The following is a 25,598-nucleotide window of genomic DNA, read 5'->3' as shown; positions in this document are numbered from 1 at the left end:
AAAGCTTACAGCACCTGGTATTCCCAGGCAGTCTCCCATCCATGTACTAACCAGGCCCAAACCTGCTAATATTCAGAGATCGGGCATTCACTCTATTTTTTGGCAAAAGAAAACCCAAAAGCTTAAAGCACCTGGCATTCCTAGGCAGTCTCTCATCAAAGTACTAACCAGACCTAAACCTGCTAAGATTGAGAGATCAGGCATTGACTCTATTTTTTGGCAAAATTATTATATACTAAGTGAAAAATGTCCAAAAGCTAACAGCACCTGGTATTCCCAGGCAGTCTCCCATCCATGTACTAACCAGGCCCAAACCTGCTAATATTCAGAGATCGGGCATTGACTCTATTTTTTGGCAAAAGAAAACCCAAAAGCTTAAAGCACCTGGTATTCCTAGGCAGTCTCTCATCAAAGTACTAACCAGACCTAAACCTGCTAAGATTGAGAGATCAGGGATTGACTCTATTTTTTGGCAAAATTATTATAAACTAAGTGAAAAATGTCCAAAAAGCTCACAGCACCTGGTATTCCCAGGCGGTCTTTCATCCAAGTACTAACCAGGCCCAAACCTGCTTAGCTTCCGAGATCAGACGAGATCGGGCATAGCCAGGTTGGTATGGCCGTAAGCGAAGTCTGCTGCAAAGAGAGGGCTATTTAAAGACCAGCCAATCTTATCGCCAGTACATTATATAAGTAGGAAAGAAAACCCAAAAGCTTAAAGCACCTGGTATTCCTAGGCAGTCTCTCATAAAAGTACTAACCAGACCTAAACCTGCTAAGATTCAGAGATCGGGCATTGACTCTTTTTTTTTTTTTTTAATGAAAGATTATTATATAATTCGTGAAATTTTCCAAAAAGATTAAAGCACCTGGTATTCCTAGGCAGTCTCTCATCAAAGTACTAACCAGACCTAAACCTGCTAAGATTCAGAGATCGGGCATTGACTCTATTTTTTGGCAAAATTATTATATACTAAGTGAAAAATGTCCAAAAGCTTACAGCACCTGGTATTCCCAGGCGGTCTCCCATCCAAGTACTAACCAGGCCCAAACCTGCTTAGCTTCCGAGATCAGACGAGATCGGGCATAGCCAGGTTGGTATGGCCGTAAGCGAAGTCTGCTGCAAAGAGAGGGCTATTTAAAGACCAGCCAATCTTATCGTCAGTACATTATATAAGTAGGAAAGAAAACCCAAAAGCTTAAAGCACCTGGTATTCCTAGGCAGTCTCTCATAAAAGTACTAACCAGACCTAAACCTGCTAAGATTCAGAGATCGGGCATTGACTCTTTTTTTTTATTTTTTATTTTTTATGAAAGATTATTATATAATTCGTGAAATTTTCCAAAAAGCTTACAGCACCTGGTATTCCCAGGCAGTCTCCCATCCATGTACTAAGCAGGCCCAAACCTGCTAATATTCAGAGATCTGGCATTGACTCTATTTTTTGGCAAAATTATTATATACTAAGTGAAAAATGTCCAAAAAGCTTACAGCACCTGGTATTCCCAGGCAGTCTCCCATGCATGTACTAACCAGGCCAAAACCTGCTAATATTCAGAGATCGGGTATTGACTCTATTTTTTGGCAAAAGAAAACCCAAAAGCTTAAAGCACCTGGTATTCCTAGGCAGTCTCTCATCAAAGTACTAACCAGACCTAAACCTGCTAAGATTCAGAGATCGGGCATTGACTCTATTTTTTGGCAAAATTATTATATACTAAGTGAAAAATGTCCAAAAGCTTACAGCACCTGGTATTCCCAGGCGGTCTCCCATCCAAGTACTAACCAGGCCCAAACCTGCTTAGCTTCCGAGATCAGACGAGATCGGGCATAGCCAGGTTGGTATGGCCGTAAGCGAAGTCTGCTGCAAAGAGAGGGCTATTTAAAGACCAGCCAATCTTATCGCCAGTACATTATATAAGTAGGAAAGAAAACCCAAAAGCTTAAAGCACCTGGTATTCCTAGGCAGTCTCTCATAAAAGTACTAACCAGACCTAAACCTGCTAAGATTCAGAGATCGGGCATTGACTCTTTTTTTTTTTTTTTAATGAAAGATTATTATATAATTCGTGAAATTTTCTAAAAAGATTAAAGCACCTGGTATTCCCAGGCAGTCTCCCATCCATGTACTAAGCAGGCCCAAACCTGCTAATATTCAGAGATCAGGCACTGACTCTATTTTTTGGCAAAATTATTATAAGCTAAGTGAAAAATGTCCAAAAAGCTTACAGCACCTGGTATTCTCAGGCAGTCTCCCATCCATGTACTAACCAGGCCCAAACCTGCTAATATTCAGAGATCGGCATTGACTCTATTTTTTGGCCAAATTATTATATACTAAGTGAAAAATGTCCAAAAAGCTTACAGCACCTGGTATTCTCAGGCAGTCTCCCATCCATGTACTAACCAGGCCCAAACCTGCAAATATTCACAGATCGGCATTGACTCTATTTTTTGGCCAAATTATTATATACTAAGTGAAAAATGTCCAAAAAGCTTACAGCACCTGGTATTCTCAGGCAGTCTCTCATCAAAGTACTAACCAGACCTAAACCTGCTAAGATTCAGAGATCGGGCATTGACTCTTTTTTTTTTTTTTTTTTTTTTTTTAATGAAAGATTATTATATAATTCGTGAAATTTTCCAAAAAGATTAAAGCACCTGGTATTCCCAGGCAGTCTCCCATCCATGTACTAACCAGGCCCAAACCTGCAAATATTCAGAGATCGGGCATTGACTCTATTTTTTGGCAAAATTATTATATACTAAGTGAAAAATGTCCAAAAAGCTTACAGCACCTGGTATTCCCAGGCGGTCTCCCATCCAGGTACTAACCAGGCCCAAACTTGCTTATCTTCCGAGATCAGACGAGATCGGGCATAGCCAGGTTGGTATGGCCGTAAGCAAAGTCTGCTGCAAAGAGAGGGCTATTTAAAGACCAGCCAATCTTATCGCCAGTACATTATATAAGTAGGAAAGAAAACCCAAAAGCTTAAAGCACCTGGTATTCCTAGGCAGTCTCTCATCAAAGTACTAACCAGACCTAAACCTGCTAAGATTCAGAGATCGGGCATTGACTCTTTTTTTTTTTTAATGAAAGATTATTATATAATTCGTGAAATTTTCCAAAAAGATTAAAGCACCTGGTATTCCCAGGCGGTCTCCCATCCATGTACTAACCAGGCCCAAACCTGCTAATATTCAGAGATCGGCATTGACTCTATTTTTTGGCAAAATTATTATATACTAAGTGAAAAATTTCCAAAAAGCTTACAGCACCTGGTATTCCCAGGCGGTCTCCCATCCAAGTACTAACCAGGCCCAAACCTGCTTAGCTTCCAAGATCAGACGAGATCGGGCATAGCCAGGTTGGTATGGCCATAAGCGAAGTCTGCTGCAAAGAGAGGGCTATTTAAAGACCAGCCAATCTTATCGCCAGTACATTATATAAGTAGGAAAGAAAACCCAAAAGCTTAAAGCACCTGGTATTCCTAGGCAGTCTCCCATCAAAGTACTAACCAGACCTAAACCTGCTAAGATTCAGAGATCGGGCATTGACTCTTTTTTTTTTTTTTTTTTTTTTTATGAAAGATTATTATATAATTCGTGAAATTTTCCAAAAAGCTTACAGCACCTGGTATTCCCAGGCAGTCTCCCATCCATGTACTAAGCAGGCCCAAACCTGCTAATATTCAGAGATCGGGCATTGACTCTAATTTTTGGCAAAATTATTATATACTAAGTGAAAAATGTCCAAAAAGCTTACAGCACCTGGTATTCCCAGGCAGTCTCCCATCCATGTACTAACCAGGCCAAAACCTGCTAATATTCAGAGATCGGGCATTGACTCTATTTTTTGGCAAAAGAAAACCCAAAAGCTTAAAGCACCTGGTATTCCTAGGCAGTCTCTCATCAAAGTACTAACCAGACCTAAACCTGCTAAGATTCAGAGATCGGGCATTGACTCTATTTTTTGGCAAAATTATTATATACTAAGTGAAAAATGTCCAAAAGCTTACAGCACCTGGTATTCCCAGGCGGTCTCCCATCCAAGTACTAACCAGGCCCAAACCTGCTTAGCTGCCGAGATCAGACGAGATCGGGCATAGCCAGGTTGGTATGGCCGTAAGCGAAGTCTGCTGCAAAGAGAGGGCTATTTAAAGACTAGCCAATCTTATCGCCAGTACATTATATAAGTAGGAAAGAAAACCCAAAAGCTTAAAGCACCTGGTATTCCTAGGCAGTCTCTCATAAAAGTACTAACCAGACCTAAACCTGCTAAGATTCAGAGATCGGGCATTGACTCTTTTTTTTTTTTTTTTAATGAAAGATTATTATATAATTCGTGAAATTTTCTAAAAAGATTAAAGCACCTGGTATTCCCAGGCAGTCTCCCATCCATGTACTAAGCAGGCCCAAACCTGCTAATATTCAGAGATCAGGCATTGACTCTATTTTTTGGCAAAATTATTATAAACTAAGTGAAAAATGTCCAAAAAGCTTACAGCACCTGGTATTCTCAGGCAGTCTCCCATCCATGTACTAACCAGGCCCAAACCTGCTAATATTCAGAGATCGGCATTGACTCTATTTTTTGGCCAAATTATTATATACTAAGTGAAAAATGTCCAAAAAGCTTACAGCACCTGGTATTCTCAGGCAGTCTCCCATCCATGTACTAACCAGGCCCAAACCTGCAAATATTCACAGATCGGCATTGACTCTATTTTTTGGCCAAATTATTATATACTAAGTGAAAAATGTCCAAAAAGCTTACAGCACCTGGTATTCTCAGGCAGTCTCCCATCCATGTACTAACCAGGCCCAAACCTGCTAATATTCAGAGATCGGGCATTGACTCTATTTTTTGGCAAAATTATTATATACTAAGTGAAAAATGTCCAAAAAGCTTACAGCACCTGGTATTCCCAGGCGGTCTCCAATCCAGGTACTAACCAGGCCCAAACCTGCTTATCTTCCGAGATCAGACGAGATCGGGCATAGCCAGGTTGGTATGGCCGTAAGCAAAGTCTGCTGCAAAGAGAGGGCTATTTAAAGACCAGCCAATCTTATCGCCAGTACATTATATAAGTAGGAAAGAAATCCAAAAGCTTAAAGCACCTGGTATTCCTAGGCAGTCTCTCATCAAAGTACTAACCAGACCAAAACCTGCTAAGATTCAGAGATCGGGCATTGACTCTTTTTTTTTTTTTTTTTTTTTTTAATGAAAGATTATTATATAATTCGTGAAATTTTCCAAAAAGATTAAAGCACCTGGTATTCCCAGGCAGTCTCTTATCCATGTACTAACCAGGCCCAAACCTGCAAATATTCAGAGATCGGGCATTGACTCTATTTTTTGGCAAAATTATTATATACTAAGTGAAAAATGTCCAAAAGCTTACAGCACCTGGTATTCCCAGGCAGTCTCCCATCCATGTACTAACCAGGCCCAAACCTGCTAATATTCAGAGATCGGGCATTGACTCTATTTTTTGGCAAAAGAAACCCCAAAAGCTTAAAGCACCTGGCATTCCTAGGCAGTCTCTCATCAAAGTACTAACCAGACCTAAACCTGCTAAGATTGAGAGATCAGGCATTGACTCTATTTTTTGGCAAAATTATTATATACTAAGTGAAAAATGTCCAAAAGCTTACAGCACCTGGTATTCCCAGGCAGTCTCCCATCCATGTACTAACCAGGCCCAAACCTGCTAATATTCAGAGATCGGGCATTGACTCTATTTTTTGGCAAAAGAAAACCCAAAAGCTTAAAGCACCTGGTATTCCTAGGCAGTCTCTCATCAAAGTACTAACCAGACCTAAACCTGCTAAGATTCAGAGATCGGGCATTGACTCTATTTTTTGGCAAAATTATTATATACTAAGTGAAAAATGTCCAAAAGCTTACAGCACCTGGTATTCCCAGGCGGTCTCCCATCCAAGTACTAACCAGGCCCAAACCTGCTTAGCTTCCGAGATCAGACGAGATCGGGCATAGCCAGGTTGGTATGGCCGTAAGCGAAGTCTGCTGCAAAGAGAGGGCTATTTAAAGACCAGCCAATCTTATCGCCAGTACATTATATAAGTAGGAAAGAAATCCAAAAGCTTAAAGCACCTGGTATTCCTAGGCAGTCTCTCATCAAAGTACTAACCAGACCAAAACCTGCTAAGATTCAGAGATCGGGCATTGACTCTTTTTTTTTTTTTTTAATGAAAGATTATTATATAATTCGTGAAATTTTCTAAAAAGATTAAAGCACCTGGTATTCCCAGGCAGTCTCCCATCCATGTACTAACCAGGCCCAAACCTGCAAATATTCAGAGATCAGGCATTGACTCTATTTTTTGGCAAAATTATTATATACTAAGTGAAAAATGTCCAAAAGCTTACAGCACCTGGTATTCCCAGGCAGTCTCCCATCCATGTACTAACCAGGCCCAAACCTGCTAATATTCAGAGATCGGGCATTCACTCTATTTTTTGGCAAAAGAAAACCCAAAAGCTTAAAGCACCTGGCATTCCTAGGCAGTCTCTCATCAAAGTACTAACCAGACCTAAACCTGCTAAGATTGAGAGATCAGGCATTGACTCTATTTTTTGGCAAAATTATTATATACTAAGTGAAAAATGTCCAAAAGCTAACAGCACCTGGTATTCCCAGGCAGTCTCCCATCCATGTACTAACCAGGCCCAAACCTGCTAATATTCAGAGATCGGGCATTGACTCTATTTTTTGGCAAAAGAAAACCCAAAAGCTTAAAGCACCTGGTATTCCTAGGCAGTCTCTCATCAAAGTACTAACCAGACCTAAACCTGCTAAGATTGAGAGATCAGGGATTGACTCTATTTTTTGGCAAAATTATTATAAACTAAGTGAAAAATGTCCAAAAAGCTCACAGCACCTGGTATTCCCAGGCGGTCTTTCATCCAAGTACTAACCAGGCCCAAACCTGCTTAGCTTCCGAGATCAGACGAGATCGGGCATAGCCAGGTTGGTATGGCCGTAAGCGAAGTCTGCTGCAAAGAGAGGGCTATTTAAAGACCAGCCAATCTTATCGCCAGTACATTATATAAGTAGGAAAGAAAACCCAAAAGCTTAAAGCACCTGGTATTCCTAGGCAGTCTCTCATAAAAGTACTAACCAGACCTAAACCTGCTAAGATTCAGAGATCGGGCATTGACTCTTTTTTTTTTTTTTTAATGAAAGATTATTATATAATTCGTGAAATTTTCCAAAAAGATTAAAGCACCTGGTATTCCTAGGCAGTCTCTCATCAAAGTACTAACCAGACCTAAACCTGCTAAGATTCAGAGATCGGGCATTGACTCTATTTTTTGGCAAAATTATTATATACTAAGTGAAAAATGTCCAAAAGCTTACAGCACCTGGTATTCCCAGGCGGTCTCCCATCCAAGTACTAACCAGGCCCAAACCTGCTTAGCTTCCGAGATCAGACGAGATCGGGCATAGCCAGGTTGGTATGGCCGTAAGCGAAGTCTGCTGCAAAGAGAGGGCTATTTAAAGACCAGCCAATCTTATCGTCAGTACATTATATAAGTAGGAAAGAAAACCCAAAAGCTTAAAGCACCTGGTATTCCTAGGCAGTCTCTCATAAAAGTACTAACCAGACCTAAACCTGCTAAGATTCAGAGATCGGGCATTGACTCTTTTTTTTTATTTTTTATTTTTTATGAAAGATTATTATATAATTCGTGAAATTTTCCAAAAAGCTTACAGCACCTGGTATTCCCAGGCAGTCTCCCATCCATGTACTAAGCAGGCCCAAACCTGCTAATATTCAGAGATCTGGCATTGACTCTATTTTTTGGCAAAATTATTATATACTAAGTGAAAAATGTCCAAAAAGCTTACAGCACCTGGTATTCCCAGGCAGTCTCCCATGCATGTACTAACCAGGCCAAAACCTGCTAATATTCAGAGATCGGGTATTGACTCTATTTTTTGGCAAAAGAAAACCCAAAAGCTTAAAGCACCTGGTATTCCTAGGCAGTCTCTCATCAAAGTACTAACCAGACCTAAACCTGCTAAGATTCAGAGATCGGGCATTGACTCTATTTTTTGGCAAAATTATTATATACTAAGTGAAAAATGTCCAAAAGCTTACAGCACCTGGTATTCCCAGGCGGTCTCCCATCCAAGTACTAACCAGGCCCAAACCTGCTTAGCTTCCGAGATCAGACGAGATCGGGCATAGCCAGGTTGGTATGGCCGTAAGCGAAGTCTGCTGCAAAGAGAGGGCTATTTAAAGACCAGCCAATCTTATCGCCAGTACATTATATAAGTAGGAAAGAAAACCCAAAAGCTTAAAGCACCTGGTATTCCTAGGCAGTCTCTCATAAAAGTACTAACCAGACCTAAACCTGCTAAGATTCAGAGATCGGGCATTGACTCTTTTTTTTTTTTTTTAATGAAAGATTATTATATAATTCGTGAAATTTTCTAAAAAGATTAAAGCACCTGGTATTCCCAGGCAGTCTCCCATCCATGTACTAAGCAGGCCCAAACCTGCTAATATTCAGAGATCAGGCACTGACTCTATTTTTTGGCAAAATTATTATAAGCTAAGTGAAAAATGTCCAAAAAGCTTACAGCACCTGGTATTCTCAGGCAGTCTCCCATCCATGTACTAACCAGGCCCAAACCTGCTAATATTCAGAGATCGGCATTGACTCTATTTTTTGGCCAAATTATTATATACTAAGTGAAAAATGTCCAAAAAGCTTACAGCACCTGGTATTCTCAGGCAGTCTCCCATCCATGTACTAACCAGGCCCAAACCTGCAAATATTCACAGATCGGCATTGACTCTATTTTTTGGCCAAATTATTATATACTAAGTGAAAAATGTCCAAAAAGCTTACAGCACCTGGTATTCTCAGGCAGTCTCTCATCAAAGTACTAACCAGACCTAAACCTGCTAAGATTCAGAGATCGGGCATTGACTCTTTTTTTTTTTTTTTTTTTTTTTTTTAATGAAAGATTATTATATAATTCGTGAAATTTTCCAAAAAGATTAAAGCACCTGGTATTCCCAGGCAGTCTCCCATCCATGTACTAACCAGGCCCAAACCTGCAAATATTCAGAGATCGGGCATTGACTCTATTTTTTGGCAAAATTATTATATACTAAGTGAAAAATGTCCAAAAAGCTTACAGCACCTGGTATTCCCAGGCGGTCTCCCATCCAGGTACTAACCAGGCCCAAACTTGCTTATCTTCCGAGATCAGACGAGATCGGGCATAGCCAGGTTGGTATGGCCGTAAGCAAAGTCTGCTGCAAAGAGAGGGCTATTTAAAGACCAGCCAATCTTATCGCCAGTACATTATATAAGTAGGAAAGAAAACCCAAAAGCTTAAAGCACCTGGTATTCCTAGGCAGTCTCTCATCAAAGTACTAACCAGACCTAAACCTGCTAAGATTCAGAGATCGGGCATTGACTCTTTTTTTTTTTTAATGAAAGATTATTATATAATTCGTGAAATTTTCCAAAAAGATTAAAGCACCTGGTATTCCCAGGCGGTCTCCCATCCATGTACTAACCAGGCCCAAACCTGCTAATATTCAGAGATCGGCATTGACTCTATTTTTTGGCAAAATTATTATATACTAAGTGAAAAATTTCCAAAAAGCTTACAGCACCTGGTATTCCCAGGCGGTCTCCCATCCAAGTACTAACCAGGCCCAAACCTGCTTAGCTTCCAAGATCAGACGAGATCGGGCATAGCCAGGTTGGTATGGCCATAAGCGAAGTCTGCTGCAAAGAGAGGGCTATTTAAAGACCAGCCAATCTTATCGCCAGTACATTATATAAGTAGGAAAGAAAACCCAAAAGCTTAAAGCACCTGGTATTCCTAGGCAGTCTCCCATCAAAGTACTAACCAGACCTAAACCTGCTAAGATTCAGAGATCGGGCATTGACTCTTTTTTTTTTTTTTTTTTTTTTATGAAAGATTATTATATAATTCGTGAAATTTTCCAAAAAGCTTACAGCACCTGGTATTCCCAGGCAGTCTCCCATCCATGTACTAAGCAGGCCCAAACCTGCTAATATTCAGAGATCGGGCATTGACTCTAATTTTTGGCAAAATTATTATATACTAAGTGAAAAATGTCCAAAAAGCTTACAGCACCTGGTATTCCCAGGCAGTCTCCCATCCATGTACTAACCAGGCCAAAACCTGCTAATATTCAGAGATCGGGCATTGACTCTATTTTTTGGCAAAAGAAAACCCAAAAGCTTAAAGCACCTGGTATTCCTAGGCAGTCTCTCATCAAAGTACTAACCAGACCTAAACCTGCTAAGATTCAGAGATCGGGCATTGACTCTATTTTTTGGCAAAATTATTATATACTAAGTGAAAAATGTCCAAAAGCTTACAGCACCTGGTATTCCCAGGCGGTCTCCCATCCAAGTACTAACCAGGCCCAAACCTGCTTAGCTGCCGAGATCAGACGAGATCGGGCATAGCCAGGTTGGTATGGCCGTAAGCGAAGTCTGCTGCAAAGAGAGGGCTATTTAAAGACTAGCCAATCTTATCGCCAGTACATTATATAAGTAGGAAAGAAAACCCAAAAGCTTAAAGCACCTGGTATTCCTAGGCAGTCTCTCATAAAAGTACTAACCAGACCTAAACCTGCTAAGATTCAGAGATCGGGCATTGACTCTTTTTTTTTTTTTTTAATGAAAGATTATTATATAATTCGTGAAATTTTCTAAAAAGATTAAAGCACCTGGTATTCCCAGGCAGTCTCCCATCCATGTACTAAGCAGGCCCAAACCTGCTAATATTCAGAGATCAGGCATTGACTCTATTTTTTGGCAAAATTATTATAAACTAAGTGAAAAATGTCCAAAAAGCTTACAGCACCTGGTATTCTCAGGCAGTCTCCCATCCATGTACTAACCAGGCCCAAACCTGCTAATATTCAGAGATCGGCATTGACTCTATTTTTTGGCCAAATTATTATATACTAAGTGAAAAATGTCCAAAAAGCTTACAGCACCTGGTATTCTCAGGCAGTCTCCCATCCATGTACTAACCAGGCCCAAACCTGCAAATATTCACAGATCGGCATTGACTCTATTTTTTGGCCAAATTATTATATACTAAGTGAAAAATGTCCAAAAAGCTTACAGCACCTGGTATTCTCAGGCAGTCTCCCATCCATGTACTAACCAGGCCCAAACCTGCTAATATTCAGAGATCGGGCATTGACTCTATTTTTTGGCAAAATTATTATATACTAAGTGAAAAATGTCCAAAAAGCTTACAGCACCTGGTATTCCCAGGCGGTCTCCAATCCAGGTACTAACCAGGCCCAAACCTGCTTATCTTCCGAGATCAGACGAGATCGGGCATAGCCAGGTTGGTATGGCCGTAAGCAAAGTCTGCTGCAAAGAGAGGGCTATTTAAAGACCAGCCAATCTTATCGCCAGTACATTATATAAGTAGGAAAGAAATCCAAAAGCTTAAAGCACCTGGTATTCCTAGGCAGTCTCTCATCAAAGTACTAACCAGACCAAAACCTGCTAAGATTCAGAGATCGGGCATTGACTCTTTTTTTTTTTTTTTTTTTTTTTAATGAAAGATTATTATATAATTCGTGAAATTTTCCAAAAAGATTAAAGCACCTGGTATTCCCAGGCAGTCTCTTATCCATGTACTAACCAGGCCCAAACCTGCAAATATTCAGAGATCGGGCATTGACTCTATTTTTTGGCAAAATTATTATATACTAAGTGAAAAATGTCCAAAAGCTTACAGCACCTGGTATTCCCAGGCAGTCTCCCATCCATGTACTAACCAGGCCCAAACCTGCTAATATTCAGAGATCGGGCATTGACTCTATTTTTTGGCAAAAGAAACCCCAAAAGCTTAAAGCACCTGGCATTCCTAGGCAGTCTCTCATCAAAGTACTAACCAGACCTAAACCTGCTAAGATTGAGAGATCAGGCATTGACTCTATTTTTTGGCAAAATTATTATATACTAAGTGAAAAATGTCCAAAAGCTTACAGCACCTGGTATTCCCAGGCAGTCTCCCATCCATGTACTAACCAGGCCCAAACCTGCTAATATTCAGAGATCGGGCATTGACTCTATTTTTTGGCAAAAGAAAACCCAAAAGCTTAAAGCACCTGGTATTCCTAGGCAGTCTCTCATCAAAGTACTAACCAGACCTAAACCTGCTAAGATTCAGAGATCGGGCATTGACTCTATTTTTTGGCAAAATTATTATATACTAAGTGAAAAATGTCCAAAAGCTTACAGCACCTGGTATTCCCAGGCGGTCTCCCATCCAAGTACTAACCAGGCCCAAACCTGCTTAGCTTCCGAGATCAGACGAGATCGGGCATAGCCAGGTTGGTATGGCCGTAAGCGAAGTCTGCTGCAAAGAGAGGGCTATTTAAAGACCAGCCAATCTTATCGCCAGTACATTATATAAGTAGGAAAGAAATCCAAAAGCTTAAAGCACCTGGTATTCCTAGGCAGTCTCTCATCAAAGTACTAACCAGACCAAAACCTGCTAAGATTCAGAGATCGGGCATTGACTCTTTTTTTTTTTTTTTAATGAAAGATTATTATATAATTCGTGAAATTTTCTAAAAAGATTAAAGCACCTGGTATTCCCAGGCAGTCTCCCATCCATGTACTAACCAGGCCCAAACCTGCAAATATTCAGAGATCAGGCATTGACTCTATTTTTTGGCAAAATTATTATATACTAAGTGAAAAATGTCCAAAAGCTTACAGCACCTGGTATTCCCAGGCAGTCTCCCATCCATGTACTAACCAGGCCCAAACCTGCTAATATTCAGAGATCGGGCATTCACTCTATTTTTTGGCAAAAGAAAACCCAAAAGCTTAAAGCACCTGGCATTCCTAGGCAGTCTCTCATCAAAGTACTAACCAGACCTAAACCTGCTAAGATTGAGAGATCAGGCATTGACTCTATTTTTTGGCAAAATTATTATATACTAAGTGAAAAATGTCCAAAAGCTAACAGCACCTGGTATTCCCAGGCAGTCTCCCATCCATGTACTAACCAGGCCCAAACCTGCTAATATTCAGAGATCGGGCATTGACTCTATTTTTTGGCAAAAGAAAACCCAAAAGCTTAAAGCACCTGGTATTCCTAGGCAGTCTCTCATCAAAGTACTAACCAGACCTAAACCTGCTAAGATTGAGAGATCAGGGATTGACTCTATTTTTTGGCAAAATTATTATAAACTAAGTGAAAAATGTCCAAAAAGCTCACAGCACCTGGTATTCCCAGGCGGTCTTTCATCCAAGTACTAACCAGGCCCAAACCTGCTTAGCTTCCGAGATCAGACGAGATCGGGCATAGCCAGGTTGGTATGGCCGTAAGCGAAGTCTGCTGCAAAGAGAGGGCTATTTAAAGACCAGCCAATCTTATCGCCAGTACATTATATAAGTAGGAAAGAAAACCCAAAAGCTTAAAGCACCTGGTATTCCTAGGCAGTCTCTCATAAAAGTACTAACCAGACCTAAACCTGCTAAGATTCAGAGATCGGGCATTGACTCTTTTTTTTTTTTTTTAATGAAAGATTATTATATAATTCGTGAAATTTTCCAAAAAGATTAAAGCACCTGGTATTCCTAGGCAGTCTCTCATCAAAGTACTAACCAGACCTAAACCTGCTAAGATTCAGAGATCGGGCATTGACTCTATTTTTTGGCAAAATTATTATATACTAAGTGAAAAATGTCCAAAAGCTTACAGCACCTGGTATTCCCAGGCGGTCTCCCATCCAAGTACTAACCAGGCCCAAACCTGCTTAGCTTCCGAGATCAGACGAGATCGGGCATAGCCAGGTTGGTATGGCCGTAAGCGAAGTCTGCTGCAAAGAGAGGGCTATTTAAAGACCAGCCAATCTTATCGTCAGTACATTATATAAGTAGGAAAGAAAACCCAAAAGCTTAAAGCACCTGGTATTCCTAGGCAGTCTCTCATAAAAGTACTAACCAGACCTAAACCTGCTAAGATTCAGAGATCGGGCATTGACTCTTTTTTTTTATTTTTTATTTTTTATGAAAGATTATTATATAATTCGTGAAATTTTCCAAAAAGCTTACAGCACCTGGTATTCCCAGGCAGTCTCCCATCCATGTACTAAGCAGGCCCAAACCTGCTAATATTCAGAGATCTGGCATTGACTCTATTTTTTGGCAAAATTATTATATACTAAGTGAAAAATGTCCAAAAAGCTTACAGCACCTGGTATTCCCAGGCAGTCTCCCATGCATGTACTAACCAGGCCAAAACCTGCTAATATTCAGAGATCGGGTATTGACTCTATTTTTTGGCAAAAGAAAACCCAAAAGCTTAAAGCACCTGGTATTCCTAGGCAGTCTCTCATCAAAGTACTAACCAGACCTAAACCTGCTAAGATTCAGAGATCGGGCATTGACTCTATTTTTTGGCAAAATTATTATATACTAAGTGAAAAATGTCCAAAAGCTTACAGCACCTGGTATTCCCAGGCGGTCTCCCATCCAAGTACTAACCAGGCCCAAACCTGCTTAGCTTCCGAGATCAGACGAGATCGGGCATAGCCAGGTTGGTATGGCCGTAAGCGAAGTCTGCTGCAAAGAGAGGGCTATTTAAAGACCAGCCAATCTTATCGCCAGTACATTATATAAGTAGGAAAGAAAACCCAAAAGCTTAAAGCACCTGGTATTCCTAGGCAGTCTCTCATAAAAGTACTAACCAGACCTAAACCTGCTAAGATTCAGAGATCGGGCATTGACTCTTTTTTTTTTTTTTTAATGAAAGATTATTATATAATTCGTGAAATTTTCTAAAAAGATTAAAGCACCTGGTATTCCCAGGCAGTCTCCCATCCATGTACTAAGCAGGCCCAAACCTGCTAATATTCAGAGATCAGGCACTGACTCTATTTTTTGGCAAAATTATTATAAGCTAAGTGAAAAATGTCCAAAAAGCTTACAGCACCTGGTATTCTCAGGCAGTCTCCCATCCATGTACTAACCAGGCCCAAACCTGCTAATATTCAGAGATCGGCATTGACTCTATTTTTTGGCCAAATTATTATATACTAAGTGAAAAATGTCCAAAAAGCTTACAGCACCTGGTATTCTCAGGCAGTCTCCCATCCATGTACTAACCAGGCCCAAACCTGCAAATATTCACAGATCGGCATTGACTCTATTTTTTGGCCAAATTATTATATACTAAGTGAAAAATGTCCAAAAAGCTTACAGCACCTGGTATTCTCAGGCAGTCTCTCATCAAAGTACTAACCAGACCTAAACCTGCTAAGATTCAGAGATCGGGCATTGACTCTTTTTTTTTTTTTTTTTTTTTTTTTAATGAAAGATTATTATATAATTCGTGAAATTTTCCAAAAAGATTAAAGCACCTGGTATTCCCAGGCAGTCTCCCATCCATGTACTAACCAGGCCCAAACCTGCAAATATTCAGAGATCGGGCATTGACTCTATTTTTTGGCAAAATTATTATATACTAAGTGAAAAATGTCCAAAAAGCTTACAGCACCTGGTATTCCCAGGCGGTCTCCCATCCAGGTACTAACCAGGCCCAAACTTGCTTATCTTCCGAGATCAGACGAGATCGGGCATAGCCAGGTTGGTATGGCCGTAAGCAAAGTCTGCTGCAAAGAGAGGGCTATTTAAAGACCAGCCAATCTTATCGCCAGTACATTATATAAGTAGGAAAGAAAACCCAAAAGCTTAAAGCACCTGGTATTCCTAGGCAGTCTCTCATCAAAGTACTAACCAGACCTAAACCTGCTAAGATTCAGAGATCGGGCATTGACTCTTTTTTTTTTTTAATGAAAGATTATTATATAATTCGTGAAATTTTCCAAAAAGATTAAAGCACCTGGTATTCCCAGGCGGTCTCCCATCCATGTACTAACCAGGCCCAAACCTGCTAATATTCAGAGATCGGCATTGACTCTATTTTTTGGCAAAATTATTATATACTAAGTGAAAAATTTCCAAAAAGCTTACAGCACCTGGTATTCCCAGGCGGTCTCCCATCCAAGTACTAACCAGGCCCAAACCTGCTTAGCTTCCAAGATCAGACGAGATCGGGCATAGCCAGGTTGGTATGGCCATAAGCGAAGTCTGCTGCAAAGAGAGGGCTATTTAAAGACCAGCCAATCTTATCGCCAGTACATTATATAAGTAGGAAAGAAAACCCAAAAGCTTAAAGCACCTGGTATTCCTAGGCAGTCTCCCATCAAAGTACTAACCAGACCTAAACCTGCTAAGATTCAGAGATCGGGCATTGACTCTTTTTTTTTTTTTTTTTTTTTTATGAAAGATTATTATATAATTCGTGAAATTTTCCAAAAAGCTTACAGCACCTGGTATTCCCAGGCAGTCTCCCATCCATGTACTAAGCAGGCCCAAACCTGCTAATATTCAGAGATCGGGCATTGACTCTAATTTTTGGCAAAATTATTATATACTAAGTGAAAAATGTCCAAAAAGCTTACAGCACCTGGTATTCCCAGGCAGTCTCCCATCCATGTACTAACCAGGCCAAAACCTGCTAATATTCAGAGATCGGGCATTGACTCTATTTTTTGGCAAAAGAAAACCCAAAAGCTTAAAGCACCTGGTATTCCTAGGCAGTCTCTCATCAAAGTACTAACCAGACCTAAACCTGCTAAGATTCAGAGATCGGGCATTGACTCTATTTTTTGGCAAAATTATTATATACTAAGTGAAAAATGTCCAAAAGCTTACAGCACCTGGTATTCCCAGGCGGTCTCCCATCCAAGTACTAACCAGGCCCAAACCTGCTTAGCTGCCGAGATCAGACGAGATCGGGCATAGCCAGGTTGGTATGGCCGTAAGCGAAGTCTGCTGCAAAGAGAGGGCTATTTAAAGACTAGCCAATCTTATCGCCAGTACATTATATAAGTAGGAAAGAAAACCCAAAAGCTTAAAGCACCTGGTATTCCTAGGCAGTCTCTCATAAAAGTACTAACCAGACCTAAACCTGCTAAGATTCAGAGATCGGGCATTGACTCTTTTTTTTTTTTTTTAATGAAAGATTATTATATAATTCGTGAAATTTTCTAAAAAGATTAAAGCACCTGGTATTCCCAGGCAGTCTCCCATCCATGTACTAAGCAGGCCCAAACCTGCTAATATTCAGAGATCAGGCATTGACTCTATTTTTTGGCAAAATTATTATAAACTAAGTGAAAAATGTCCAAAAAGCTTACAGCACCTGGTATTCTCAGGCAGTCTCCCATCCATGTACTAACCAGGCCCAAACCTGCTAATATTCAGAGATCGGCATTGACTCTATTTTTTGGCCAAATTATTATATACTAAGTGAAAAATGTCCAAAAAGCTTACAGCACCTGGTATTCTCAGGCAGTCTCCCATCCATGTACTAACCAGGCCCAAACCTGCAAATATTCACAGATCGGCATTGACTCTATTTTTTGGCCAAATTATTATATACTAAGTGAAAAATGTCCAAAAAGCTTACAGCACCTGGTATTCTCAGGCAGTCTCCCATCCATGTACTAACCAGGCCCAAACCTGCTAATATTCAGAGATCGGGCATTGACTCTATTTTTTGGCAAAATTATTATATACTAAGTGAAAAATGTCCAAAAAGCTTACAGCACCTGGTATTCCCAGGCGGTCTCCAATCCAGGTACTAACCAGGCCCAAACCTGCTTATCTTCCGAGATCAGACGAGATCGGGCATAGCCAGGTTGGTATGGCCGTAAGCAAAGTCTGCTGCAAAGAGAGGGCTATTTAAAGACCAGCCAATCTTATCGCCAGTACATTATATAAGTAGGAAAGAAATCCAAAAGCTTAAAGCACCTGGTATTCCTAGGCAGTCTCTCATCAAAGTACTAACCAGACCAAAACCTGCTAAGATTCAGAGATCGGGCATTGACTCTTTTTTTTTTTTTTTTTTTTTTTAATGAAAGATTATTATATAATTCGTGAAATTTTCCAAAAAGATTAAAGCACCTGGTATTCCCAGGCAGTCTCTTATCCATGTACTAACCAGGCCCAAACCTGCAAATATTCAGAGATCGGGCATTGACTCTATTTTTTGGCAAAATTATTATATACTAAGTGAAAAATGTCCAAAAGCTTACAGCACCTGGTATTCCCAGGCAGTCTCCCATCCATGTACTAACCAGGCCCAAACCTGCTAATATTCAGAGATCGGGCATTGACTCTATTTTTTGGCAAAAGAAACCCCAAAAGCTTAAAGCACCTGGCATTCCTAGGCAGTCTCTCATCAAAGTACTAACCAGACCTAAACCTGCTAAGATTGAGAGATCAGGCATTGACTCTATTTTTTGGCAAAATTATTATATACTAAGTGAAAAATGTCCAAAAGCTTACAGCACCTGGTATTCCCAGGCAGTCTCCCATCCATGTACTAACCAGGCCCAAACCTGCTAATATTCAGAGATCGGGCATTGACTCTATTTTTTGGCAAAAGAAAACCCAAAAGCTTAAAGCACCTGGTATTCCTAGGCAGTCTCTCATCAAAGTACTAACCAGACCTAAACCTGCTAAGATTCAGAGATCGGGCATTGACTCTATTTTTTGGCAAAATTATTATATACTAAGTGAAAAATGTCCAAAAGCTTACAGCACCTGGTATTCCCAGGCGGTCTCCCATCCAAGTACTAACCAGGCCCAAACCTGCTTAGCTTCCGAGATCAGACGAGATCGGGCATAGCCAGGTTGGTATGGCCGTAAGCGAAGTCTGCTGCAAAGAGAGGGCTATTTAAAGACCAGCCAATCTTATCGCCAGTACATTATATAAGTAGGAAAGAAAACCCAAAAGCTTAAAGCACCTGGTATTCCTAGGCAGTCTCTCATAAAAGTACTAACCAGACCTAAACCTGCTAAGATTCAGAGATCGGGCATTGACTCTTTTTTTTTTTTTTTTAATGAAAGATTATTATATAATTCGTGAAATTTTCCAAAAAGATTAAAGCACCTGGTATTCCTAGGCAGTCTCTCATCAAAGTACTAACCAGACCTAAACCTGCTAAGATTCAGAGATCGGGCATTGACTCTATTTTTTGGCAAAATTATTATATACTAAGTGAAAAATGTCCAAAAGCTTACAGCACCTGGTATTCCCAGGCGGTCTCCCATCCAAGTACTAACCAGGCCCAAACCTGCTTAGCTTCCGAGATCAGACGAGATCGGGCATAGCCAGGTTGGTATGGCCGTAAGCGAAGTCTGCTGCAAAGAGAGGGCTATTTAAAGACCAGCCAATCTTATCGTCAGTACATTATATAAGTAGGAAAGAAAACCCAAAAGCTTAAAGCACCTGGTATTCCTAGGCAGTCTCTCATAAAAGTACTAACCAGACCTAAACCTGCTAAGATTCAGAGATCGGGCATTGACTCTTTTTTTTTTTTTTTTTTTTTTATGAAAGATTATTATATAATTTGTGAAATTTTCCAAAAAGATTAAAGCACCTGGTATTCCCAGGCAGTCTCCCATCCATGTACTAAGCAGGCCCAAACCTGCTAATATTCAGAGATCGGGCATTGACTCTATTTTTTGGCAAAAGAAAACCCAAAAGCTTAAAGCACCTGGTATTCCTAGGCAGTCTCTCATCAAAGTACTAACCAGACCTAAACCTGCTAAGATTCAGAGATCGGGCATTGACTCTATTTTTTGGCAAAATTGTTATATACTAAGTGAAAAATGTCCAAAAGCTTACAGCACCTGGTATTCCCAGGCAGTCTCCCATCCATGTACTAACCAGGCCCAAACCTGCTAATATTCAGAGATCGGGCATTGACTCTATTTTTTGGCAAAAGAAAACCCAAAAGCTTAAAGCACCTGGTATTCCTAGGCAGTCTCTCATCAAAGTACTAACCAGACCTAAACCTGCTAAGATTCAGAGATCGGGCATTGACTCTATTTTTTGGCAAAATTATTATATACTAAGTGAAAAATGTCCAAAAGCTTACAGCACCTGGTATTCCCAGGCAGTCTCCCATCCATGTACTAACCAGGCCCAAACGTGCTAATATTCAGAGATCGGGCATTGACTCTATTTTTTGGCAAAAGAAAACCCAAAAGCTTAAAGCACCTGGTATTCCTAGGCAGTCTCTCATCAAAGTACTAACCAGACCTAAACCTGCTAAGATTCAGAGATCGGGCATTGACTCTATTTTTTGGCAAAATTATTATATACTAAGTGAAAAATGTCCAAAAGCTTACAGCACCTGGTATTCCCAGGCGGTCTCCCATCCAAGTACTAACCAGGCCCAAACCTGCTTAGCTTCCGAGCTCAGACGAGATCGGGCATAGCCAGGTTGGTATGGCCGTAAGCGAAGTCTGCTGCAAAGAGAGGGCTATTTAAAGACCAGCCAATCTTATCGCCAGTACATTATATAAGTAGGAAAGAAAACCCAAAAGCTTAAAGCACCTGGTATTCCTAGGCAGTCTCTCATAAAAGTACTAACCAGACCTAAACCTGCTAAGATTCAGAGATCGGGCATTGACTCTTTTTTTTTTTTTTTTTAATGAAAGATTATTATATAATTCGTGAAATTTTCTAAAAAGATTAAAGCACCTGGTATTCCCAGGCAGTCTCCCATCCATGTACTAAGCAGGCCCAAACCTGCTAATATTCAGAGATCAGGCATTGACTCTATTTTTTGGCAAAATTATTATAAACTAAGTGAAAAATGTCCAAAAAGCTCACAGCACCTGGTATTCCCAGGCGGTCTCTCATCCAAGTACTAACCAGGCCCAAACCTGCTTAGCTTCCGAGATCAGACGAGATCGGGCATAGCCAGGTTGGTATGGCCGTAAGCGAAGTCTGCTGCAAAGAGAGGGCTATTTAAAGACCAGCCAATCTTATCGCCAGTACATTATATAAGTAGGAAAGAAAACCCAAAAGCTTAAAGCACCTGGTATTCCTAGGCAGTCTCTCATCAAAGTACTAACCAGACCTAAACCTGCTAAGATTCAGAGATCGGGCATTGACTCTTTTTTTTTTGTTTTGTTTTTTTTAATGAAAGATTATTATATAATTCGTGAAATTTTCCAAAAAGATTAAAGCACCTGGTATTCCCAGGCAGTCTCCCATCCATGTACTAACCAGGCCCAAACCTGCAAATATTCACATATCGGCATTGACTCTATTTTTTGGCCAAATTATTATATACTAAGTGAAAAATGTCCAAAAAGCTTACAGCACCTGGTATTCTCAGGCAGTCTCCCATCCATGTACTAACCAGGCCCAAACCTGCTAATATTCAGAGATCGGGCATTGACTCTATTTTTTGGCAAAATTATTATTTACTAAGTGAAAAATGTCCAAAAAGCTTACAGCACCTGGTATTCCCAGGCGGTCTCCCATCCAAGTACTAACCAGGCCCAAACCTGCTAATATTCAGAGATCGGGCATTGACTCTATTTTTTGGCAAAATTATTATATACTAAGTGAAAAATGTCCAAAAAGCTTACAGCACCTGGTATTCCCAGGCGGTCTCCCATCCAGGTACTTACCAGGCCCAAACCTGCTTATCTTCCGAGATCAGACGAGATCGGGCATAGCCAGGTTGGTATGGCCGTAAGCAAAGTCTGCTGCAAAGAGAGGGCTATTTAAAGACCAGCCAATCTTATCGCCAGTACATTATATAAGTAGGAAAGAAATCCTAAAGCTTAAAGCACCTGGTATTCCTAGGCAGTCTCTCATAAAAGTACTAACCAGACCTAAACCTGCTAAGATTCAGAGATCGGGCATTGACTCTTTTTTTTTTTTTTTTTTTTAATGAAAGATTATTATATAATTCGTGAAATTTTCCAAAAAGATTAAAGCACCTGGTATTCCCAGGCAGTCTCCCATCCATGTACTAACCAGGCCCAAACCTGCAAATATTCAGAGATCGGGCATTGACTCTATTTTTTGGCAAAATTATTATATACTAAGTGAAAAATGTCCAAAAGCTTACAGCACCTGGTATTCCCAGGCAGTCTCCCATCCATGTACTAACCAGGCCCAAACCTGCTAATATTCAGAGATCGGGCATTGACTCTATTTTTTGGCAAAAGAAAACCCAAAAGCTTAAAGCACCTGGTATTCCTAGGCAGTCTCTCATCAAAGTACTAACCAGACCTAAACCTGCTAAGATTGAGAGATCAGGGATTGACTCTATTTTTTGGCAAAATTATTATATACTAAGTGAAAAATGTCCAAAAGCTTACAGCACCTGGTATTCCCAGGCAGTCTCCCATCCATGTACTAACCAGGCCCAAACCTGCTAATATTCAGAGATCGGGCATTGACTCTATTTTTTGGCAAAAGAAAACCCAAAAGCTTAAAGCACCTGGTATTCCTAGGCAGTCTCTCATCAAAGTACAAACCAGACCTAAACCTGCTAAGATTCAGAGATCGGGCATTGACTCTATTTTTTGGCAAAATTATTATATACTAAGTGAAAAATGTCCAAAAGCTTACAGCACCTGGTATTCCCAGGCGGTCTCCCATCCAAGTACTAACCAGGCCCAAACCTGCTTAGCTTCCGAGATCAGACGAGATCGGGCATAGCCAGGTTGGTATGGCCGTAAGCGAAGTCTGCTGCAAAGAGAGGGCTATTTAAAGACCAGCCAATCTTATCGCCAGTACATTATATAAGTAGGAAAGAAAACCCAAAAGCTTAAAGCACCTGGTATTCCTAGACAGTCTCTCATAAAAGTACTAACCAGACCTAAACCTGCTAAGATTCAGAGATCGGGCATTGACTCTTTTTTTTTTTTTTAATGAAAGATTATTATATAATTCGTGAAATTTTCCAAAAAGATTAAAGCACCTGGTATTCCCAGGCAGTCTCCCATCCATGTACTAAGCAGGCCCAAACCTGCTAATATTCAGAGATCAGGCATTGACTCTATTTTTTGGCAAAATTATTATAAACTAAGTGAAAAATGTCCAAAAAGCTCACAGCACCTGGTATTCCCAGGCGGTCTTTCATCCAAGTACTAACCAGGCCCGAACCTGCTTAGCTTCCGAGATCAGACGAGATCGGGCATAGCCAGGTTGGTATGGCCGTAAGCGAAGTCTGCTGCAAAGAGAGGGCTATTTAAAGACCAGCCAATCTTATCGCCAGTACATTATATAAGTAGGAAAGAAAACCCAAAAGCTTAAAGCACCTGGTATTCCTAGGCAGTCTCTCATAAAAGTACTAACCAGACCTAAACCTGCTAAGATTCAGAGATCGGGCATTGACTCTTTTTTTTTTTAATGAAAGATTATTATATAATTCGTGAAATTTTCCAAAAAGATTAAAGCACCTGGTATTCCCAGGCAGTCTCCCATCCATGTACTAACCAGGCCCAAACCTGCAAATATTCAGAGATCAGGCATTGACTCTATTTTTTGGCAAAATTATTATATACTAAGTGAAAAATGTCCAAAAAGCTTACAGCACCTAGTATTCTCAGGCAGTCTCCCATCCATGTACTAACCAGGCCCAAACCTGCTAATATTCAGAGATCGGGCATTGACTCTATTTTTTGGCAAAATTATTATATACTAAGTGAAAAATGTCCAAAAAGCTTACAGCACCTGGTATTCCCAGACGGTCTCCCATCCAGGTACTAACCAGGCCCAAACCTGCTTATCTTCCGAGATCAGACGAGATCGGGCATAGCCAGGTTGGTATGGCCGTAAGCGAAGTCTGCTGCAAAGAGAGGGCTATTTAAAGACAAGCCAATCTTATCGCCAGTACATTATATAAGTAGGAAAGAAAACCCAAAAGCTTAAAGCACCTGGTATTCCTAGGCAGTCTCTCATAAAAGTACTAACCAGACCTAAACCTGCTAAGATTCAGAGATCGGGCATTGACTCTTTTTTTTTTTTTTTTTATGAAAGATTATTATATAATTCGTGAAATTTTCCAAAAAGCTTACAGCACCTGGTATTCCCAGGCAGTCTCCCATCCATGTACTAAGCAGGCCCTAACCTGCTAATATTCAGAGATCGGGCATTGACTCTAATTTTTGGCAAAATTATTATATACTAAGTGAAAAATGTCCAAAAAGCTTACAGCACCTGGTATTCCCAGGCAGTCTCCCATCCATGTACTAACCAGGCCAAAACCTGCTAATATTCAGAGATCGGGCATTGACTCTATTTTTTGGCAAAAGAAAACCCAAAAGCTTAAAGCACCTGGTATTCCTAGGCAGTCTCTCATCAAAGTACTAACCAGACCTAAACCTGCTAAGATTCAGAGATCGGGCATTGACTCTATTTTTTGGCAAAATTATTATATACTAAGTGAAAAATGTCCAAAAGCTTACAGCACCTGGTATTCCCAGGCGGTCTCACATCCAAGTACTAACCAGGCCCAAACCTGCTTAGCTTCCGAGATCAGACGAGATCGGGCATAGCCAGGTTGGTATGGCCGTAAGCGAAGTCTGCTGCAAAGAGAGGGCTATTTAAAGACTAGCCAATCTTATCGCCAGTACATTATATAAGTAGGAAAGAAAACCCAAAAGCTTAAAGCACCTGGTATTCCTAGGCAGTCTCTCATAAAAGTACTAACCAGACCTAAACCTGCTAAGATTCAGAGATCGGGCATTGACTCTTTTTTTTTTTTTTTAATGAAAGATTATTATATAATTCGTGAAATTTTCTAAAAAGATTAAAGCACCTGGTATTCCCAGGCAGTCTCCCATCCATGTACCAAGCAGGCCCAAACCTGCTAATATTCAGAGATCAGGCATTGACTCTATTTTTTGGCAAAATTATTATAAACTAAGTGAAAAATGTCCAAAAAGCTTACAGCACCTGGTATTCTCAGGCAGTCTCCCATCCATGTACTAACCAGGCCCAAACCTGCTAATATTCAGAGATCGGCATTGACTCTATTTTTTGGCCAAATTATTATATACTAAGTGAAAAATGTCCAAAAAGCTTACAGCACCTGGTATTCTCAGGCAGTCTCCCATCCATGTACTAACCAGGCCCAAACCTGCAAATATTCACAGATCGGCATTGACTCTATTTTTTGGCCAAATTATTATATACTAAGTGAAAAATGTCCAAAAAGCTTACAGCACCTGGTATTCTCAGGGAGTCTCCCATCCATGTACTAACCAGGCCCAAACCTGCTAATATTCAGAGATCGGGCATTGACTCTATTTTTTGGCAAAATTATTATATACTAAGTGAAAAATGTCCAAAAAGCTTACAGCACCTGGTATTCCCAGGCGGTCTCCAATCCAGGTACTAACCAGGCCCAAACCTGCTTATCTTCCGAGATCAGACGAGATCGGGCATAGCCAGGTTGGTATGGCCGTAAGCAAAGTCTGCTGCAAAGAGAGGGCTATTTAAAGACCAGCCAATCTTATCGCCAGTACATTATATAAGTAGGAAAGAAATCCAAAAGCTTAAAGCACCTGGTATTCCTAGGCAGTCTCTCATCAAAGTACTAACCAGACCAAAACCTGCTAAGATTCAGAGATCGGGCATTGACTCTTTTTTTTTTTTTTTTTTTTTTAATGAAAGATTATTATATAATTCGTGAA

At 40.3% G+C, this 25,598-nt stretch overlaps 33 non-coding genes across 33 annotated transcripts; all 33 read right to left on the bottom strand.

Moving 5' to 3' along the window:
* Nucleotides 1-509: 509 nt before the first annotated feature.
* On the bottom strand, nt 510-628 carry LOC128004434 (5S ribosomal RNA). Its single transcript, XR_008177124.1, has one exon. It is a non-coding gene; the product is annotated as a 5S ribosomal RNA (ribosomal RNA).
* A 365-nt stretch (nt 629-993) lies between these two features.
* On the bottom strand, nt 994-1,112 carry LOC127997071 (5S ribosomal RNA). Its single transcript, XR_008169951.1, has one exon. It is a non-coding gene; the product is annotated as a 5S ribosomal RNA (ribosomal RNA).
* Nucleotides 1,113-1,738: 626 nt separating this feature from the next.
* Nucleotides 1,739-1,857, bottom strand: LOC127997060 (5S ribosomal RNA). Its single transcript, XR_008169940.1, has one exon. It is a non-coding gene; the product is annotated as a 5S ribosomal RNA (ribosomal RNA).
* A 930-nt stretch (nt 1,858-2,787) lies between these two features.
* On the bottom strand, nt 2,788-2,906 carry LOC128000092 (5S ribosomal RNA). Its single transcript, XR_008172888.1, has one exon. It is a non-coding gene; the product is annotated as a 5S ribosomal RNA (ribosomal RNA).
* Nucleotides 2,907-3,268: 362 nt separating this feature from the next.
* On the bottom strand, nt 3,269-3,387 carry LOC127999470 (5S ribosomal RNA). Its single transcript, XR_008172287.1, has one exon. It is a non-coding gene; the product is annotated as a 5S ribosomal RNA (ribosomal RNA).
* A 626-nt stretch (nt 3,388-4,013) lies between these two features.
* On the bottom strand, nt 4,014-4,132 carry LOC127994610 (5S ribosomal RNA). Its single transcript, XR_008167588.1, has one exon. It is a non-coding gene; the product is annotated as a 5S ribosomal RNA (ribosomal RNA).
* Nucleotides 4,133-4,908: 776 nt separating this feature from the next.
* Nucleotides 4,909-5,027, bottom strand: LOC128003191 (5S ribosomal RNA). The gene has a single exon (XR_008175919.1). It is a non-coding gene; the product is annotated as a 5S ribosomal RNA (ribosomal RNA).
* Nucleotides 5,028-5,905: 878 nt separating this feature from the next.
* LOC127997048 (5S ribosomal RNA) lies at nt 5,906-6,024 on the bottom strand. Its single transcript, XR_008169929.1, has one exon. It is a non-coding gene; the product is annotated as a 5S ribosomal RNA (ribosomal RNA).
* An 871-nt stretch (nt 6,025-6,895) lies between these two features.
* LOC128004433 (5S ribosomal RNA) lies at nt 6,896-7,014 on the bottom strand. The gene has a single exon (XR_008177123.1). It is a non-coding gene; the product is annotated as a 5S ribosomal RNA (ribosomal RNA).
* A 365-nt stretch (nt 7,015-7,379) lies between these two features.
* Nucleotides 7,380-7,498, bottom strand: LOC127997037 (5S ribosomal RNA). The gene has a single exon (XR_008169918.1). It is a non-coding gene; the product is annotated as a 5S ribosomal RNA (ribosomal RNA).
* A 626-nt stretch (nt 7,499-8,124) lies between these two features.
* Nucleotides 8,125-8,243, bottom strand: LOC127997025 (5S ribosomal RNA). The gene has a single exon (XR_008169907.1). It is a non-coding gene; the product is annotated as a 5S ribosomal RNA (ribosomal RNA).
* Nucleotides 8,244-9,174: 931 nt separating this feature from the next.
* LOC128000091 (5S ribosomal RNA) lies at nt 9,175-9,293 on the bottom strand. The gene has a single exon (XR_008172887.1). It is a non-coding gene; the product is annotated as a 5S ribosomal RNA (ribosomal RNA).
* Nucleotides 9,294-9,655: 362 nt separating this feature from the next.
* On the bottom strand, nt 9,656-9,774 carry LOC127999469 (5S ribosomal RNA). Its single transcript, XR_008172286.1, has one exon. It is a non-coding gene; the product is annotated as a 5S ribosomal RNA (ribosomal RNA).
* A 625-nt stretch (nt 9,775-10,399) lies between these two features.
* LOC127994609 (5S ribosomal RNA) lies at nt 10,400-10,518 on the bottom strand. The gene has a single exon (XR_008167587.1). It is a non-coding gene; the product is annotated as a 5S ribosomal RNA (ribosomal RNA).
* A 775-nt stretch (nt 10,519-11,293) lies between these two features.
* On the bottom strand, nt 11,294-11,412 carry LOC128003190 (5S ribosomal RNA). The gene has a single exon (XR_008175918.1). It is a non-coding gene; the product is annotated as a 5S ribosomal RNA (ribosomal RNA).
* An 878-nt stretch (nt 11,413-12,290) lies between these two features.
* On the bottom strand, nt 12,291-12,409 carry LOC127997014 (5S ribosomal RNA). The gene has a single exon (XR_008169896.1). It is a non-coding gene; the product is annotated as a 5S ribosomal RNA (ribosomal RNA).
* Nucleotides 12,410-13,280: 871 nt separating this feature from the next.
* On the bottom strand, nt 13,281-13,399 carry LOC128004431 (5S ribosomal RNA). Its single transcript, XR_008177121.1, has one exon. It is a non-coding gene; the product is annotated as a 5S ribosomal RNA (ribosomal RNA).
* Nucleotides 13,400-13,764: 365 nt separating this feature from the next.
* LOC127997001 (5S ribosomal RNA) lies at nt 13,765-13,883 on the bottom strand. The gene has a single exon (XR_008169884.1). It is a non-coding gene; the product is annotated as a 5S ribosomal RNA (ribosomal RNA).
* Nucleotides 13,884-14,509: 626 nt separating this feature from the next.
* LOC127996990 (5S ribosomal RNA) lies at nt 14,510-14,628 on the bottom strand. The gene has a single exon (XR_008169873.1). It is a non-coding gene; the product is annotated as a 5S ribosomal RNA (ribosomal RNA).
* A 930-nt stretch (nt 14,629-15,558) lies between these two features.
* On the bottom strand, nt 15,559-15,677 carry LOC128000090 (5S ribosomal RNA). Its single transcript, XR_008172886.1, has one exon. It is a non-coding gene; the product is annotated as a 5S ribosomal RNA (ribosomal RNA).
* Nucleotides 15,678-16,039: 362 nt separating this feature from the next.
* Nucleotides 16,040-16,158, bottom strand: LOC127999468 (5S ribosomal RNA). The gene has a single exon (XR_008172285.1). It is a non-coding gene; the product is annotated as a 5S ribosomal RNA (ribosomal RNA).
* A 625-nt stretch (nt 16,159-16,783) lies between these two features.
* Nucleotides 16,784-16,902, bottom strand: LOC127994608 (5S ribosomal RNA). Its single transcript, XR_008167586.1, has one exon. It is a non-coding gene; the product is annotated as a 5S ribosomal RNA (ribosomal RNA).
* Nucleotides 16,903-17,677: 775 nt separating this feature from the next.
* LOC128003189 (5S ribosomal RNA) lies at nt 17,678-17,796 on the bottom strand. The gene has a single exon (XR_008175917.1). It is a non-coding gene; the product is annotated as a 5S ribosomal RNA (ribosomal RNA).
* An 878-nt stretch (nt 17,797-18,674) lies between these two features.
* On the bottom strand, nt 18,675-18,793 carry LOC127996979 (5S ribosomal RNA). Its single transcript, XR_008169862.1, has one exon. It is a non-coding gene; the product is annotated as a 5S ribosomal RNA (ribosomal RNA).
* Nucleotides 18,794-19,159: 366 nt separating this feature from the next.
* On the bottom strand, nt 19,160-19,278 carry LOC127996966 (5S ribosomal RNA). The gene has a single exon (XR_008169851.1). It is a non-coding gene; the product is annotated as a 5S ribosomal RNA (ribosomal RNA).
* A 994-nt stretch (nt 19,279-20,272) lies between these two features.
* LOC127994623 (5S ribosomal RNA) lies at nt 20,273-20,391 on the bottom strand. The gene has a single exon (XR_008167601.1). It is a non-coding gene; the product is annotated as a 5S ribosomal RNA (ribosomal RNA).
* Nucleotides 20,392-20,759: 368 nt separating this feature from the next.
* Nucleotides 20,760-20,878, bottom strand: LOC128002665 (5S ribosomal RNA). Its single transcript, XR_008175409.1, has one exon. It is a non-coding gene; the product is annotated as a 5S ribosomal RNA (ribosomal RNA).
* Nucleotides 20,879-21,526: 648 nt separating this feature from the next.
* LOC127995636 (5S ribosomal RNA) lies at nt 21,527-21,645 on the bottom strand. The gene has a single exon (XR_008168576.1). It is a non-coding gene; the product is annotated as a 5S ribosomal RNA (ribosomal RNA).
* An 875-nt stretch (nt 21,646-22,520) lies between these two features.
* LOC127996955 (5S ribosomal RNA) lies at nt 22,521-22,639 on the bottom strand. The gene has a single exon (XR_008169840.1). It is a non-coding gene; the product is annotated as a 5S ribosomal RNA (ribosomal RNA).
* Nucleotides 22,640-23,004: 365 nt separating this feature from the next.
* On the bottom strand, nt 23,005-23,123 carry LOC128004853 (5S ribosomal RNA). The gene has a single exon (XR_008177528.1). It is a non-coding gene; the product is annotated as a 5S ribosomal RNA (ribosomal RNA).
* A 499-nt stretch (nt 23,124-23,622) lies between these two features.
* On the bottom strand, nt 23,623-23,741 carry LOC127995574 (5S ribosomal RNA). Its single transcript, XR_008168516.1, has one exon. It is a non-coding gene; the product is annotated as a 5S ribosomal RNA (ribosomal RNA).
* Nucleotides 23,742-24,361: 620 nt separating this feature from the next.
* LOC128000984 (5S ribosomal RNA) lies at nt 24,362-24,480 on the bottom strand. Its single transcript, XR_008173755.1, has one exon. It is a non-coding gene; the product is annotated as a 5S ribosomal RNA (ribosomal RNA).
* A 775-nt stretch (nt 24,481-25,255) lies between these two features.
* On the bottom strand, nt 25,256-25,374 carry LOC128003187 (5S ribosomal RNA). Its single transcript, XR_008175915.1, has one exon. It is a non-coding gene; the product is annotated as a 5S ribosomal RNA (ribosomal RNA).
* Between the last annotated feature and the right edge of the window lie 224 nt (nt 25,375-25,598).

The sequence above is a fragment of the Carassius gibelio genome, chromosome B22, assembly GCF_023724105.1.
Source record: "Carassius gibelio isolate Cgi1373 ecotype wild population from Czech Republic chromosome B22, carGib1.2-hapl.c, whole genome shotgun sequence".
In the NCBI taxonomy this organism is placed as follows: domain Eukaryota; kingdom Metazoa; phylum Chordata; class Actinopteri; order Cypriniformes; family Cyprinidae; genus Carassius; species Carassius gibelio.
Note: the sequence above shows the minus strand (reverse complement) of the source record. Positions and strands in the feature narration are given on the sequence as shown.